Source organism: Mustela putorius, unplaced genomic scaffold, assembly GCF_011764305.1.
Source record: "Mustela putorius furo isolate JIRA1106 unplaced genomic scaffold, ASM1176430v1.1 tig00003858_pilon_pilon_pilon, whole genome shotgun sequence".
NCBI lineage: Eukaryota > Metazoa > Chordata > Mammalia > Carnivora > Mustelidae > Mustela > Mustela putorius.
In genome coordinates, this window is record NW_025422010.1 from 13,807,426 (window position 1) to 13,824,215 (window position 16,790).

Sequence of the window (16,790 nt, forward strand, 5' to 3'; positions counted from 1 at the left end):
AAAATCTGAAAACCACTGTAAATTTACACTGGTTTTCTTTAAAAAAAAAATTATGTTCTGTGTATATATTTAAGCATTTATAAAATTAAAGTCTTAAAGTGCTGGTTTCAGCCTGTCAGTAACAAATGTGGTTGGACCAGCCCTTGTGGTTCCTACTATGATTGCACGGTGTCCTTCAGTGAAACCATCAGGAAACTATTAAAAAATAGAGGTTCGGGTGCCTGGGTGGCTCAGTGGGTTAAGCCGCTGCCTTCGGCTCAGGTCATGATCTCAGGGTCCTGGGATCGAGTCCCGCATGGGGCTCTCTGCTCGGCAGGGAGCCTGCTTCCCCCTCTCTCTCTCTCTGCCTCTCCAACTACTTGTGATTTCTCTCTGTCAAATAAATGAATGAAATCTTTAAAAAAAAAAATAGAGGTTCATTACTTAAAAGACCTGGCAATTACACAGCATACCTGCGGCTACAGGTTTGCAGATAAAGGGAGAACATGCAGAAGGTGGGGGTTCTGCTTTTATTGGGGCCGAGGGGCGGGGCCTACAGTTTTAGGGGCTCACTCTTCATTGGTGAATTTAAAGCACGAGACAAGATCAGTTATCAAATCAACCAAAATCTCTAAAACAGAGGAGCGTCAGTGAGGCGAGGCAGCCTGGCTCTATCTAGCCCTTTGGCTGATGTGTGCTTATTGGAGATCATCATCTTTGAAGTGGATGCTGTAGTAATTAAAGCTTTAAATCAGGCACTTGCATAAGGGAAGAAAGAAAGAAAGAAGAATTGTCAGGGCTTTATAATACAATCTACCCTGTAGTGCCTAGGTAGTTGATAAACTCAAAGTCAGGGGTAGGGCATGTTGTAACTCAGAAAGTAAGGATAGATCAAAGTAGGATTATAGGAACAAATCCTATAATAATTACATAAGCAGTAGTCTGAAATCCACTCAGTAGCTATTGTCCCAACCTTGAAGGGTCCCACAATGAAATGAAGACAGTGACTTTGGAGGCCCTAGGAATCTGGGCCAAAGTTTGGGTAATACTGTGAAATATTTTAACATCCTGGGATGTCTGGTGTAGGTAGATAGGATTCTGTCCTGACTTGGTAGATCCTCACCTATCTAAAACAGTTTCTTTGTCCTCAGAATAGGTCAGTTCAGGGAAAGGTTGTGTTTCATTTCAGGAGACTTCCAAAGTTATGCCTATGTGGAACAAGTATTTGCATCAGGCATTTAATAAGAGACATTTCTGTGGAACAAAAAGCAAAAGTAATGATTGTAGCAGATTATAATCCCAGTTTCTGAGTTCTGAAAGCCACCAGTCGAAATTTTGAGACTTCAGGCTGAAAGCGTCCTCAGATGGAGGACAGATGGCGGCATTCTGATAGAATCTGTTGATTTGCAGTTTGAAAGTCTCTGGTGATCTTCCTGAGGGTCTGCCCAGCAACAGGCATGAAGACCATCTGTATATGAGTTAGGGTGATTTCTCTGATGTCTGTAGCATGTTCTCCCCCTTTACATGGCTTTGGGTAAAGGGTAGTTTTAGTTCTTAATGTTGCAAGTCAGAAGTGGGAGGAAATTGGAAATGTTTAGAGAGTTGTAGCCAAATATTGGAGGAAACTAGTAGAATGCACCATCCAGTCCAGTTTACAGGTAGAAAATAAAACCTCAGACAGTTAAGAGCACTGGAATCTAATATACACATGTGTGTAATTATTTCTCCTGAAACACAATTTTTCCTCTCTACAGTTACCCCTATTTCTGTCAAAGATAACCACAGTAAAACTAATTTGTGTGCAAATTTAGTCTAGGTTCAATGAACTTGACCTAATTGTTTACATTAGCACAGTAAGAATAGCAGCTGACCATACAGAATTATTTATTTTGTATTATTATATTTTAAATTTTTTCAGTGTTCCAAGATTCATTGTATATGCCCCATGCTCCATGCAATATGTGCCCCCCTCCTTAATGCCCACCACCAGGTTCACCCAACCCCCCACTTCCTTCCCCTCTAAAACCCTCATTTGATTCTCAAGAGTCCAGAATCTCTTGTGGTTCATCTCTCTCCACCCACCAATTTCCCCCAATGCACTTTTCCTTTCCAATGTCCTCCATGTTATTCTTTATGTTCCACAAATAAGTGAAACCATATAATAATTGACTTTCTCTGCTTGACTTATTTTGCTTAGCATAATCTCCTCCATTCCCATCCATGTTGATATAGAAGTTGGGTATTCATCCTTTCTGATGGCTGAGTAATATTCCATTGCACATATGGACCACATCTTTTATCCATTCATCTGTTGAAGGGCATCTTGGCTCTTTCCACAGTTTGGCGACTGTGGCCATTGCTGCTATAAACAATGGGGTACAGATGGCTCTTCTTTTCACTACATCTGTATCTTTGAGGTAAATACCCAGTAGTGCAATTGCAGGGCCATAGAGTAGCTCTATTTTTAATTTTTTGAGGAATCTCCACACTGTTTTCCAAAGTGGCTGCACCAACTTGCATTCCCACCAACAGTATAAGAGGGTTCCCCTTCCTCCACATCCTCTCCAACACTTGTTGTTTCCTGTCTTGTTGATTTTGGCCATTCTAACTGATGTAAGGTGGTATTTCAATGTGGTTTTGACTTAAATCTCCCTGATGGCTAATGATGATGATTTTTTCACATGTCTGTTAGCCATTTGTATGTCTTCTTTGGAGAAGTGTCTGTTCATGTCTTCTGCCCATTTTTTGATGTGATTATCTGTTTTTTGGGTGTTGAGTTTAAGGAGATCTTTATTGATCTTGGATATTAACCCTTTGTCTATATGTCATTTGTGAATATCTTTTCCCAGTCTGTGGGTTGCCTCTTTGTTTTGTTGACTGTTTCCTTTGCTGTGCAGAAGCTTTTTATCTTGATGAAGTCCCAATTCATTTTCACTTTTGTTTCTTTTGCCTTTGGAGACATGTCTTGAAAGAAGTTGCTGTGGCCAATGTCGAAGACTTTACTGCCTATGTTCTCCTCTAGGATTTTGATGGATTCCCCCTCATGTTCAGGTCTTTTATCCATTTTAAGTTTATCTCTGTGTATGGTATAAGAGAATGGTCAAGCCTCATTCTTCTATATATAGATGTCCAATTTCCCCAGCATCATTTATTGAAGAGACTTTTTTCCACTGGATATTTGTTCTGTTTTGTCGAGGATAATTTGACCATAGAGTTCTGGCCCCATTTCTGGGCTCTCTACACTTCCACTGGTCTATGTGTCTGTTTTTGTGCCAGTACCATGCTGTCTTGGTTATGACAGCTTTGTAATAAAGCTTGAAATCAGACAACGTGATGCCCCCAGCTTTGTTTATCTTTTTCAACATTTCCTTTGCAATTCAGGGTCTTTTCTGGTTCCATAGATATTTTAGGTTTGTTCCACACTTTGAAAAATGCCAGTGGAGTTTTGATCAGGATGGCATTGAAAGTATAGATTGCTCTGGACAGTATAGACATTTTAACAATGTTTATTCTTCTGATCTATGAGCACTTTTTGTGTCTTCTCCAATTTCTTTCATGAGTGTTCTGTAGTTCCTCAAGTACAGATCCTTTACCTCTTTGGTTAGGTTTATTCGCAGGTATCTTATGGTCCTTGGTGCTATAGTAAATGGAATCGATTCTCTAATTTCCCTTTCTATAGTTTCTTTGTTAGTATATAAGAAAGCAACTGATTTCTATGCATTGACTTTGTATCCTGCCACATTACTGAATTGTTATATGAATTCTAGTAATTTCAGGGTGGAGTCTTTTGGGTTTTCCACATAAAGTATCATGTCACCTATGAAGAAAGAGGGTTTGACTTCTTCTTTACCAATTTGAATACCTTTATTTCTTTTTGTTGTCTGATTGCTATTGCTAGGTCTTCTAGTACTATGTTGAACCAATTGCAAGAGTGGGCATCCTTTTCATGTTCCTGATCTCAGTGGGAAGGCTCTCAGCTTTTCCCCATTGAGAATGATATTCATTGTGGGTTTTTCATAGATAGATGTTATGAAGTTGAGGAAAGTTCCCTCTATCCGTATACTTTGAAGAGTTTTAATCAGAAATGATGCTGTATTTTGTCAAATGCTTTTTCTGCATCAATTGAGAGGACCATGTGGTTCTTCTCTCTTCTTTTATTGATTTGTTCTATCACATTGATTGATTTGCGAATGTTGAACCACACTTGCATCCCAGGGATAAATCCCACCTGGTCATGGTGGATAATCTTTTTAATGTATTGTTGGATCCTATTAGCTAGGATCTTGTTAAGAATCATGGCATCCATATTCATCAGGAATAATGGTCTGAAATCCTCCCTTTTGATGGGGTCTTTGCCTGGTTTGGGGATCAAGGTAGCTGGCTTCATAGAAAGAGTCTGGAAGCTTTTGTTCTGTTTCTATTTTTGAAACCGCTTCAGGAGAATAGGTATTATTTCTTCTTTGAATGTTTCATAGAGTTCCCCAGGGAATCTGTCCTGGACTCTTGTTTTACTGGATATTGGTCTATTCAGGTTGTCAATTTTTTCCTGTTGCAGACTTGGAAGTATATAGGTTTCCAGGAATGCATCCATTTCATCTAGGTTGCTTAACTTATTGGCATATAACTGTTAATAATAATTTCTGATGATTGTTTCTATCTCCTTGGTGTTAGTCATGATCTCTCCCCTTTCATTCATAACTTTTTTTTTTTTTTTAGAGTTTATTTACCCATTTGACAGAGAGAGAGATCACAACTACGCAGAGAGGCAGGCAGAGAGAGGGGGAAGCAGGCTCCCTGCTGAGCAGAGAACTGGATGTGGGGCTTGATCCCAGGACTTGAGATCATGACCTGAGCCAAAGGCAGAGACTTAACCCTCTGAGCCACCCAGGCGCCCCTCATTCATAACTTTTTTGTGTTCTCTCTCTTTTCTCTTGGATTAGTTTGGCCAGTGGTTTATCAATCTTAATTTTTTCAGAGAACCACCTTCTAATTTTGTTGATATGTTCTACTATATCTCTAGTTTCTAACTCATTGATCTCTGCTCTAATCTTATTTCCCTTCTTGTGCATGGGGTTGGCTTAACTTGTTGATTTTCCGGTTTTTTAAGGTGTAAAGAGAGTTGGTGTATTCGGGATTTTTCAATTGTTTTGAGTGAGGCTTGGATGGATACGTATATCCCCCTTAGGCCCACCTTGGCTGTATCCCATAGGTTTTGGACTGGTGTGTCTTCATTCTCATTGGTTTCCATGAATTGTTTAAGTTCTTCTTGATTTCCTTTGATCTAAACATTCTTGAGCAGGATGGTCTTTACTTCCAGGTGTTTGAATTCCTTCCAAAGTTTTTCTTGTGCTTGAGTTCCAGTTTCAAGACACTGTGGTCTGAGAATATGAGGGAATAATCTCAATCTTTGGGTATCAGTTGAGCCCTGATTTGTGACCCAGTATATGGTCTATTCTGGAGAAAGTTCCATGTTCAGAATGAGTATTCTGTTGTTTTAGGGTGGAATGTTCTGTATATATCTATGAGGTCCATCTGGTCCAATGTGTCACTCAATGCTCTTGTTTCTTTATTGATCTTCTGCTTTGATGATCTATTGCTGAGAATGGCATGTTAAGATCTCCTACAATTAATGTATTCTTATCACTATGACTCTTTACTTTGATTAACATTTGGCTTATGTAGTTGGCTGCTCCCATTTTGAGGGCATAAATATTTACAATTATTAGATCTTCTTGGTGGGTAGACCATTTAAGAATAATGTAGTATCCTTCTGTATCTCTGACTCCAGTCCTTAGCATAAAATCTAATTTATCCAATATGAGAATTGCTACCCCAGCTTTCTTTTGAGGCCCATTGGCATGAAAGATGCTTCTCCATCTCCTCACTTTCAGTCTGGATGTATTAGGCTCAAAATGTGTCTCTTGTAGACAGCATATGGACAGGTACTTTCATTTTATCCAGTCTGCAACCCTGTGCTATTTTAAGGGAGCATTTACATGTTGAGAGTGATTATTGAAAGATAAGCTTTTATTGACATCACATTGCCTGTGAAGTCGTTGTTTCTATAGATTGTCTCTGTAAATTTATGTTCTATGTCACTCTCGGGTTCTTTCTCCTTTTACAGAACCCCCACCCTTAATATTTCTTGTAGGGCCAGCTTGGTGGTCACATGTTCTTTTAAACCTTGCCATTGACGGTACAGAATTTATAATCTGCTTTGCTGGTATTTTCATAAGGAATCTCAGATTGAACTTGTATCAGACTTGCCTGAAATACCTATAGACTTGGCTCAATTCCTCTCTTTTTGAGGTCCCCAAAATATCCTGAGGTTCCTGCACCTGCCAGGAAAGAACCTTCTTTACTTAATGGGTAAAGCTGCTGGAAACCCGGTAAGCAAGGTGTCAGGTCAGTACTTACCCAGTGTCAGGGCTGGCTTCTAGCAATTCAATCTTAGTCCTGAAATCGTGTGGTTATACCTGAGTCTATGTATGTCTCTGTGAGATAAGACCAAGGTCAAAGCCTTTGTGGATGGTACCCATCTTTCCAATTCTGTCCTGTTTAAAGGACAACTGATTCTTATTGGACTTAAATAAATTGCCATAAAAATAAAAATACTGTTTCTGAATTCTGGAGAGATCAGGTAAGCGGAAAAGATAACTTTTAATTCTGCTTGGAAAGGTATAGTTTACCAAATTACTATGAGAGTTAGCCTATTTTCCTTATATCTGGAAAACAAAATATTAAAGAATGAGAAAAAAAGGTATAAAAAGGCATAAAAATTATAATCTTCCTCCTCCATTTATTCAGTCCCATGTAACTGATTCTTGTGCTGCTTGAATTCAGTTTTTCCATTACTTTTGGAATTTTTTTCCCAGTTCAGTTTTATGATCCTAAAGTTATCAGAAACCTGTATTCTAGGGTCTTTTTCAAGAATCTCCTTAAAGATGATAGATTTTTGCAGAACTCTTCTGTAAAAGAATCTGAGTCAAAAAATAGCTGTCTGTAAATGATTAAAAAACTTGAAAATGGCATGGTTAAAGGTCAGAACAGAGTCCATTACAATCCAGTTGATCAAAGGAAGTTTTGTTATTTCTGTGACATACAACATTTTTTTAAAGTTTTTGTTTAAATTCCAGTTCACACACTGTATGATATTAGTTTCAGGTGTACAATAGAGCGATTCAACACTTCTGTACATGACCCGGAGCTCATCACAAGTGTCCTCCTTACTCCCCATCCCCTAGTTCACCTATCACCCTCTCTGGTAACCATTAGTTTGTTCTCTATAGTTAAGACTGTTCCTTGGTTTGTTTGGTTTCTTCAATTCCACATGTGAGTGAGATCATATGGTATTTGTCTTTCTCTGACTTATTCTGCTTAGCATTATACTCTCTAGCTCCAGCCAAGTCATTGCAAATGTCTTTTTTTTTTTAATGACTGAATAATATTGTATTGTGGGTGGATATACATACACACACACACACACACATACACACTTTATCCATTCACCATTGGACATTTGGACTGTTTCTATAATTTGGTTATTCTTGGTAATGCTGCCATAAACATTGGGGTGCTTGTGCTCTTTCAAATCTAGCATTTTTGTATCCTTTGGGTAAATAGCTGGTAGTATAATTGTTGGATGAAGGGCATGTCCATTGTTTAACTTTTTGAGGAGCCCCCAAAATGTTTTCCAATGGAGCAGCAGGTTTTCCCTTTCTTCATATCTTAACACTTGTTGTTTCCTTTATTTTATTTTATTTTTTTTATTTCTTTTCAGTGTAACAGAATTGTTTATTCTTATGTTGTTCATTATAACCATTCAGACAGGTGTGAGGTGATATCTCATTGTAGTTTTGATTTGAATTTCCCTGATGATCAGTGGTGTTGGCCATCTGTATGTCTTCTTTGGAGAACTGTCTGTTCCATGTCTTTTGCCAGTTTTTTAATTGGATTATTAATTTTAAGATACTAATTACAAGTGGTAACATACAGGGACATATTAGGTTGCTAGGAGTTTCATAGAGTTCCTAGAATATTTTAATACCCTATATCCAGATACATGTAATCTAACAAAGTTTGGCATCTCCTGTTTGATGATGCTTCCCATATAATTTGACATACATACCAAATAAGCTTAAGGTCTAACAAGTCTTTCAAGATGATCCAGGAACCCTCTGGAATATCCTAAAGGTCTCCTGATCCCCAGATCTAAAATACTTCATTTGGAATTTGGGGAAGTTTGTCAAAATACCAAAAAGGTTTTAAAACCGTTAAATAGAATCATAGATCACTATGAAACAATACTTTGTTATCTGTTTAACCAAAGTGACACGGACTTCACAGGCAAATAATGAAGGTTACATACTTCTATGCTAAACTCAAGTCTTTCAATATCAAGAAGACTGGGGTTATTTTAGTAATCAAAGACATGATCAAACAAAGCAAATTATTTTGATAAAACACAGCATCACAGAATCCTTTTTTTTTTTTAGGCAGATAATTTTTAGAGATTAAAAAAAAACCCTTTATAATCTCTTATCAAGAGCAGACCAATAATTCAAGAAAACTTTGTCCTTTTAACAAAGAAAAAAACCTAATTTCATATTTGCATCAATGTACTTTCAGTATTAAAACTAATTTACTTAATCAAATTTATTCCACTCTTAGCCAGTCCTGACCACACATAAAATTCCTTCCCAAAGATTCCTTTTCCATAAATCTTCAACAGTTTTCTTTTTTACATTCAGATTTTGTTCTGTGTTTTCCCTCTTTCCTTGCCTCACTGTAACACAATATTACTTTTCCCTCAGGAAGAATACATGTCCATTCCTCAGACCATCTTTTACCAAAAATATATACCTTACTTTGCTTGCATACAGCAAAGTTTCCCTTAACCACTTACATTAATTAGAATTCTTAATTCTTAGGAAGCTTAACTACGAAATACAGAATTATGAACTTTTTACATTAGTGTTCTGTGAGTTGGCAAACCGAGAAATATTTTGTACTATAAGAAAGCACGTATTTCTAGAATTCAGTCTTTCAATAAAGCATGGAACATGTGCTAACAGACCCAAATTTTATCTTTAGCTTCTCTAAAAGTAGAATAAAACACCAAAAGTAAATAAACCTATGTACAGTAATTAATGTTCATTATTCTATCTTACTTGGAAATGATCTCGATATTCAGTAAATTTAACTCATCATTTAACTTAACAAACTTAGCTTTAAGGCTTCAGATTACAAAAAAACTTTGAGACATTAAAAAAGTATACCATTATTCTAAATTTGCCTGACCCATTTTGCAGCAGAGATAACATGAATTCAACTAGTAAACCCATATAGTTACTAATCTGCCTTATATTTAATACTGATAATTTTGAAAACATGTCTGTTATAATCAAACCCACAACCTTAAATTAGCTTTGCTACCAAATGTTTTCCCAGATCATAAGACTCTGAAATTCATTTGCATTGTTTTCATTTTATTTTTGAGAATTTTTATGAATACTAAATTTACAGATGTACTTAGTTTTCTTAAAGCCAATTAAATAGAGCTCTTTTACAATATAATTTTGGTAATATCATTCAGAGGTAGAAAAATACCATACATCTACAATGCATGAACACACAGGCAGATGCATACAGAGATCTTATAGTTATGGCTTTTTAAAATGTTTAGCCATGGGGTGCCTGGGTGGTTCAGTGGTTAAGCCACTGCCTTCGGCTCAGGTCATGATCCCAGGGTCCTGGGATCAAGTCCCGCATCTGGCTCTCTGCTCAGCAGGGAAGCCTGCTCCCCCACCCCCTCTCTGCCTGCCTCTCTGCCTACTTGTGATCTCTGTCTGTCAAATAAATAAATAAATAAAGTCTTTTAAAAAAATAACATAAAATGTTTAGCCATGAGACGGATACAATAATGTCCAGCTCACTAGTTTACAAAAGAACAGTTGGACTCCAACTGTTTTTCTGGAATAAGTTAAACTTACCTGTTCATGTGGCTAACCTCTTTCTCTATTTGTAGAGAAGACTTTTACCATTTGTATTTGTCCCTGGAAGTAATCTTAAGGAGACAGTGATCAAGAGTCTGGGCAAAAGAGTCTTTTTTGCAGCTTGTATCTTTCTTTTCCTTTCTTTCCTTCTCTTCCTTCCTCTCTCCCTCCCTCTTAGGACAGTGTGGGCGTCATTTTAGAGACCTCCTGGGCATTTACATTTCAAAGACATGGTAAGACTTACATCTTCAAGGGGCAGAGAAGAGTGCAGGTTTTCTCTTAGGAGTTTGAGTGCTTTTCGGAGAGTTTTGGCAGCCCCAGTTAAAATGTGGTTGTGCGGTCTTGTAATTAGGTGGTGTGCTCTGTAAAGAATAATTCTCTGAACTCAAGGTCCAATAGGGCCTCTTCTGGATTGGAAATGATGATGTGGCCTTGGGGGGTCACTGTGGTCTGGGAAATGATAAACTCTTTGAATTCTGCCAGTTTTGCACAGGAGGAGAGGAGCCTCGTCTTAATGTTTTCTACCCACTGGGAGCCTTAGCCATGATCACTGTGATAGAAGGAAATGAGCATTTGCCTAGATGGATCTTTAAGAAAGTTACAGATTTCAGAGTCTTTGGAGACACCTACCAACCAGTTGACCCATTTTGGCAGCTGTGAATAAGAATCCAGAGCCCTTTTAATCAAAAAAGAAAACTGACAGGAGCCATTTAGTTCCCCTCTCTCCTGCCTGTTGTATATTATCTTTAAGAAATGGTTGAATTTCAGTTAGGATATGTTTACTTTCAGTTTTTGTTCTTACCTTAATCTGGGGTGTTGTTACTGGAAACTTTTAGATGACATCACTACGAGGCCTCTTCACAGGTAGCTGCTTTTCTTTCCCAGGTCCCAGGAGAACCCCTCTGGGATTGGGCTCTGCCTCTGCCAGTAATGAGAAAGCCACTGGGCCGCTAGAGTTTAATGGCAGGGTCTTAGCATGCTGGTGTGCCTGACATTGAAAAATACCCAGGAAGCATCCCTGAGGCTTTGCATTTACTGAGCAGCTGCTAGACCTCCTCAGGATCCTTAGGATTAGATGTCCACAACATTTATAGTTCTCCATCAATTTTTCTAACTTAGGACACTGGTAATTGGACCCCTAATATTCTATTGGATCAAGGGATGAAGAGTGACAGCAGTGAGTGAAGTGGTGACCCAGAAACCATGGCCTCTGTTGTGCTTTCCCTCTGGTGGTGTCATTGGTTTCTTACTGCAATAATGGGCTTGCAATCCAATCTGTCCTTCTTAGCTCTCTTTGGCCTTAAGGTGGGGTAGACCCTTTCTCATGTTAGTCAATATATCTCGTCAGACCATATGACCTTGATCACACTGCTTGGGGAAAACTGTTCATGATCATATCATGATTCTTTGGGTTGGATACTGCAGGTCACATATTGCAGGGGCAATACATCAGAGTACATAGCAGTGCCACAGACCCCCAGCAAACCCCCCATAGGGGGTTACCCTGAGTTAGGCAGCAGGTAAGCAAATTACAGGTAAAGGGCATTCCCCTTAGTTAATTTCAAGAGCAACCCGCAATCCTGCTGACTGCTACATCCATTGTTTTGTGCAAATCTCGGCCTATCGATAACTAGTCTTGTAGTTGGACTGGCCCTTCTGGTTCTTATGATTGCAAGATGCCCTTTGGCAACAATCATCAGGACACTTTGGGAAAACAGAGGTTTATTACTTACAAGACTTGGAAATTAGAGTGAAAGCATGCACGGGCTAGAGGTTCTGCTTTTACTGGGGTGGAAAGTGGGGGCCTCGTGTTTCATGGGCTCACTCTTTAGTGGGGGATTTTACAAACATGGGAAGAGAAAGGCAAGTGCCCAAAGGGTCAGTTATTGAAGTCAAGATCTCTCCACAAAGGAGCCTCAACGGGGTGAGGTGGCCTGGCTCTATCTCTGTGGCTGACCACGTAATAATTGGAGATTGCCATCTTTGATTCCTTGGCAACTAAAGTCAGGCACATGCATTATTAAAAAAAGAAAGAAAAATGTCAGGGCCTCGCACTAGAGTCTGTCTCTAGAAAAAAACTTCAGTCATACTGGAGGGAACAGGAGACAGAAAGAAGACCCTAACTGTATACTTGTTACTTAGAGGGATATAATAATCTATTAATCACATGTGTTTACTATTCTTTGGTCTGAACACTGTAAAATTAATGATCTGAAGCTAAAAGAGGAGTGCTGTTTATTTTTCAATATCCTCTTTTGTTCCACCAATGATTTGAAGTGGCCTATAAGGATAGTTAGATCCACGGAGAGAGATGGATAGATCTAGATAGATCAGTAAAAAATACTATTATTGTTGCTGAATTTAGGCCCATGGATGATGACTGACACTGGGCTGATATTTCTAAAAGCTGAAGCAAAAAGGAACTATTATGTCACTGGTCTATATTCATGGTCGTGAAAGATAGCATTCTCCAGTGAATCAAAGATTTTCCTGACACCTCAGTTTGACAAGGACTTCTTATCTGACGTATAGTGGCCAGTATGTTTTTATGACATGCTGACAACAAAAGTTTAGTTTTAAGCAGGGCCTCACAGGAAACTTTAGTTTTGAGGGGTTTTATTCCCCTTTAATATATGATGAGGGCATAACGCCCAAATCCAACTCAGTGGAAGCAGTTTGCTGGAGAAATGGGAAAGCCTGTGGACAACATCCACAGCTTGCTGCCCATATCCTTTTGTTGCCAGAAAAAGGCCACCACAAGCATAGTTCATTACTGGCCCCAGTGCTTGCCTCACCACACATCGTGTGTGCACAGCTAGGTCATCCAAGTCTTTTCTGCTAAGACCCAAGTGGGCTGAGGTTTTTGAAACAAGTGCTCTTGGCTATCACTACGCATTTATTAGAACTGACAAAACTGAAGCCTATTTGTCATCAAGGGCTGGACTTTCTAGGGTCAAATATGTGCTTCAGAGAGTAGTATTATAGACACCATTTTCTGTATGTTTCTTTAAGTGTATTTTTCTAGGGAATGACTTCAGAGCTTTCAATCCATGAAAGGGTCGCAGTCAGGAATGCATTGACCACAGGTCCTTTAAACACTCGTCCTTCAATATTTCTGTCAAGAGCTTTCAATAAAGGTCAGCAGCAGACCGTTCAAAGGCCTACTCTCTGGCAAGGACCTGGGGCCCGTGTTCAGCACTGCTGATTAAAGGCAGAGCCATGAGCACTAATGATCAAAACCACAGTCGGCCACGCAGTCTGTGAGAACTAAGAGCCTCGCCCACCTGGTACTGCCACTCACCTGGACACTGAAAAGGTGAGGCAGAGCCTGTCAAAAATATTTGAGTGTCAGCTGTATGTCAGAAAATGAGGACACAGTGTTGAACAGCTTCCTGTCCGTATTGTGCTTATTCTAATGGTTAGACAATAACTAATTACTATTTTTCTTATTTGCTGTAAAGGACAGGAGGGCTAAAATTGTCCTTAAAAAATGAGCTGAGGGGCACCTGGGTGGCTCTTAAGCCTCTGCCTTCAGCTCAGGTCATGATCTCAGGGTCCTGGGATCGAGCCCCGCATTGGGCTGTCTGCTCGACAGCGAGCCTGCTTCCCCTCTCTCTCTGCTTACTTAATAAATAAAATCTTTAAAAAAAAAAATGAGCTGAGTATTTTCTAGAACACCAAAGAGAAAATGTGTCTCAGAGTCTCACCAAGCATAGGCAAGGATGGAGTATTTATTTTCAGAGTTTTTTACAGATCTAAACTTATCACAGGAATTTAGGGATATAGAAAATCTTATAATTGGGCCTAAATTCATTTTGTTAGCTTAAGACTATAGACATACTGTTTAGAACTTTGACCATAATATAGGTTACGCAGACAATAATTACAAGTAGCTTCATTAAATCTGTGTACATATTTAATGTCCACCCTAAAATGAAGCCACATATTGACACCTTTTTTTTGAGGGAGGGAGAGAGAGAACCTTAAGCAAGCTCCATGCCCAGCACGGTGCTCCATTTCACAACCCTGAGGGCATAACCTGAGCGGATTTTTTTTTTTAATATACGATAACTTCTAACGATTCTCTTCTTGATTTTGTGATCCGTTACCAGTATTCTGTAGAATTGTACAGTGGCTCCCATCAGAGGGCTTCTCTTTTTCCATGAACTCTGAGGAAACTGCATGGAGAATGGAAAAGGAGAAATGTCACAGTAGAGCACACTAAAAATTATTGTGGTTTGAGCTCACTACACAAAAGCAGAAGAAACCTCTACAGACTACCTAAATTAATCAACATAATGCTTATTTTTAACCAGGAACAGATATCCAAAATGCATTATACATGTGAAAAGTAGTATACCCTCAGATTTGCAGCTCAGAATGTCAGGATTCAAAACTCGTGAACTAGCTGTGTGATCTTGAACAAGTAAATTAGCACTTTGTGCCTCAGTTTCCTCATCTGTTAATAGGACCTACCTTAGAAAGGTGTTTTAAATAAATGACAGATATATGTAAATGCTTATGATACCTGATACATAGTAAGCAGATGTTAAGAATAATTATTAAAGGAAAACCCCTAGCACAAGACAGTAAGGCTCAAATGAACATTAAGCACAAATGACCCTAATGGAAATGAATTTTTAAAAATTAAAATTAAGAGTACCTGAGTGGCTCAGTGGGTTAAACCTCTGCCTTTGGCTCAGGTCATGATCTCCGGGTCCTGGAATCGAGCCCCGCATTGGGCTCTCTGCTCAGTGGGGAGCCTGCTTTCCCCGACTCTCTCTGCCTATCTCTGTGCCTACTTGTGGTCTCTGTCAAATAAATAAATAAAATCTTTTTTAAAATTTTTCAAATTAAGAACAAATCCAGAAATTAGAATTTAATATTACTAAATTAGTATTTTCAAAAACAGTTATGATTATGAAATAGGAGCAAAGATAATTTATAGCGTAAAAAGTAAAAAGACAATGCTGAAAAAGATTTGTAAGGCAGATTTCTTGCTGCTCAGCCAAACTGTCTTTCTCTTCCTCATATGCTCCAGCCCCCTTTGCAGTTTGGTGTGGCTGAAGGGGTGAGTTCCGATGTGTGTCCCTCCCAGCCAGCACATAATCAATTCCCTGGCACGGTCTCTGTGCTGTGAGACATGGCCAGTATTTCACCGTGTTGGTGTGTGTCCCTAGCAACACAGGGGCTGAGAAAGTGGACAGAGATATTAAGAACCATCTATACTGTGATAAGGAATTTGAGCTTTTTCATGGAAGCTATAGGATCTCCAGAAGTGTCTGTATTGTATAATCAGGTAAGTCACTCCTTTGGCTGGGTAGAGGATAGACTCTGGAGGGCAGGAGAGGTGGGCTGGGGGCCAAGACTAGAAAGCAGTTAAGAGACTTGCATAACCGCCCCTGTGGGATGGAAGGAGGCGATGGACTTCAAAGGAAATTGTGGAGGGACAGTCAACAATTATATCGGGTGTGGGAAGCTGAGATACCAGGGTAAGAAATAAAGGTAGATAGAGATGGGGGTGGGGGGGCGATGGTTATGCCTCTTGATCTCTGTGTTGTCTGAGAGGTGAGAAAATCTTCATTAGCAGTTTCTACTGTCACATCTTATACAATCTGTCCTTCTCAAACTATGTGCTGGTGGCTTCACTCATCCCAGTCCTTTCCAGTGCTGGGCTCTGCCTGGAAGACAGTCTAGAAAGCTTCTGAACTATATTCTCCCCACATCCAGCAATACCTCTTCTCTGAAGGCTTCTCTTCCTCCTCAAGATATGCTTGGTTGTTCCTCCTTTGTGCCTCTCTCCCCTTGAGCACTTAGGAGAATGTGCTCGACATGCCCACTTGACATCTTTGCAATGATGTCGGAAGGACACTGATGGGAAAGATCTATTTTTTATCATGGTTTTTCTTATTACTAGCAGAAGGCCAGATATAATGGGTTCTCGATAGATGTTTAATGAATGAGCTAATGGCTTGAGAATAAGAGGACAGGGGGAAAAGTAGGGATCTTAAAATAGCACACCCCTTACCTTCATTCCCTTAAGAATCCAGGAGGCTGCACAGCAACACCTGTGTGGACCGACAGCATTGAAAAAGATTGTAGTTAAGGTTGAAGGAGAAAACCCAAGCAGTCCACACAGTGGTAGGACTCTTGTTCCTTTAGGACCAATTTATCCATTTATGAGAAAACTCCCCTAAGAAGGAGCATGTAAACACACTTGCATGTGCAGCATAGAGGAAGGAAAAATTATACCCACACTTTTCTAACCCAGCATTTTCCAGAATTGTACAGATAAAGCATACTCAAGTGACCATCACCCTCTCCTTTACACAGTGAAATGAATGATGGGTACTTTCTACTCTTAATTGTATACAGTTTTCCACAGGTTGTGGAGTTGAGACTTCTAGTTGTTTGCCTAATATAATCTCTCCCTTTTTCTTAGTATCAGAATTCCAGTTTTATTTTAAGTAGCAGTCTGGCAAGCTGAGAAAGCCCACATCTACCAGCCTGCAAGCTAGTGACATATAACCATTTAAATAAATTCTGGTTATTATTAGGGAAGGGTAGTATGGAACATTACCTGGCTTTTCAAAAAGTTGACTCTGGGGGCACCTGGATGGCTCAGGCATTAGGCGTCTGCCTTCGGCTCAGGTCATGATCCTGGGGTCCTGGGATCGAGCCCCACATTGGGCTTCCTGCTCGGCGGGAGGCCTGCTTCTTCCTCTCCCACTCCTCCTGCTGTGTTCCCTCTCTTGCTGTGTCTCTCTGTGTCAAATAAATAAATACAATCTTTAAAAAAAAAAGTTGACTCTGCTG

At 39.4% G+C, this 16,790-nt stretch overlaps 1 protein-coding gene and 2 long non-coding RNA genes across 5 annotated transcripts in view; 1 reads left to right on the forward strand and 2 right to left on the reverse strand.

The window, feature by feature from the left end:
• DLGAP1 (DLG associated protein 1) overlaps positions 1-16,790 on the forward strand; it is an 871,327-nt gene that overhangs the window by 402,303 nt on the left and 452,234 nt on the right. The window lies entirely within an intron of this gene.
• Positions 14,737-16,690, reverse strand: LOC106004847. The gene is made up of 3 exons (XR_001177900.2): positions 16,555-16,690; positions 16,003-16,042; positions 14,737-14,785 (listed from the first exon to the last, which is right to left on the reverse strand). It is a non-coding gene; the product is annotated as an uncharacterized LOC106004847 (long non-coding RNA).
• Positions 16,702-16,790, reverse strand: part of LOC123386922 — a 194,923-nt gene continuing 194,834 nt past the window's right edge. Inside the window, exon 6 of the long non-coding RNA XR_006602059.1 lies at positions 16,702-16,739. This is a non-coding gene — a long non-coding RNA (uncharacterized LOC123386922). The remainder of the gene's footprint in view (positions 16,740-16,790) is intronic.